Source organism: Chrysochloris asiatica, unplaced genomic scaffold (genome assembly GCF_000296735.1).
Source record: "Chrysochloris asiatica unplaced genomic scaffold, ChrAsi1.0 scaffold00051, whole genome shotgun sequence".
Taxonomy (NCBI): Eukaryota; Metazoa; Chordata; class Mammalia; order Afrosoricida; family Chrysochloridae; genus Chrysochloris; species Chrysochloris asiatica.
The window spans coordinates 14,917,973-14,919,218 of NW_006408569.1; positions in this window are offsets into that span (position 1 = coordinate 14,917,973).

Here is a 1,246-nt window from a genome sequence, read left to right on the forward strand (position 1 = left end):
TAGGTGTTGGGTGTAGAAGCCATGGGCAGGCCTCAGTAGACCTCAACTGCAAAGTAAGCCAAACCTGGATGGCAGTAAGCCTCCATTTGCATCCAGCTAAACCAAACAGAAAACCTTGGCACTCCTTCTCTTGTGGAGAGTAATCTAGTTCCCAAGGAAGAGAATGGGAACACTGGAAGGACTACTGAACAAAGACTGATGTTGTTGCTGTTAAGTGCAATCGAGTCGGGTCCAACTTATATCAACCCTGTATAGGGTTTCCGAGGAGCAGGTGGTGAGTGCATTATCCCGCAGCACCATACCAGGACTCTGAAGAAAAACTGGAGGGATATGAGAAGTTGAAGTAGTATGAGTGTAACTGGGACACCCCTCCTCGAAGGCCTGAACATTGAGATGTTCTCCTATCACTTTAGGTAGTGTAAGTGAAAGATCTAATATATAAAGTAGAGATTCCCTAATGGTGCATTTCAAGTGGGGCAAAAATAATAAACCCTTTCAGCATTTTGAAGCAAGGTAGGACCTGGTGAAAATAGAGCTCCCAATCCAGTCACTACCAGTTGCTAGCATCCTTCTTGAAACTTTTTCAGAAGGTCAATCCTATACAATGGGGCCTGGAATTTTGTCCTTCAGTCTTCATGGACAGTCAGCTCTAAAGGCACTTCCAGTTCTTGCTGCTCCACTGTTTCATGCTGAATGTACCCAAGGAGGTGCTCAATCACCTGGACGTCAACTTGAGATTTGGGGAAAGAGTGAGGGGTGCTGGTGGGCACAGTTTTGGGTAACAGCTCCAAATCTGTACCCTCACATTTGTCACATATTTACAAATGTCTGTTTGCTACTGTTCTGCTCTTCTATCAGCACCCAGGCTAACCATAGGTATTCTGCAAATTATAGCAGCATCATTATTTTTAAATACTGTGCTTGACATGAAAAAGCTCAACTAGATTGGAAATCCATTTGTACCATCACTAGACATTTGATTATAGTATATATCAATGCAAGAAAATGAAGAAAAGGTATATACTTTAAATATAATTCCAACTGTTGTAAATTTTGAAATGGTTGTAATAAAAATATTACAACCATTTAAACTATATTTAGTTTAAATTGTTTTTATAACCTACTTGTGGGAACCACATTTCTTGTCTATGGTTATAATAAAAAATACAAAGTCATCATTAAAATCTTGATAGGGCATGGTATGTAATAATTTCAAGCATAAACTTGATATAAAGTCATATTGAGG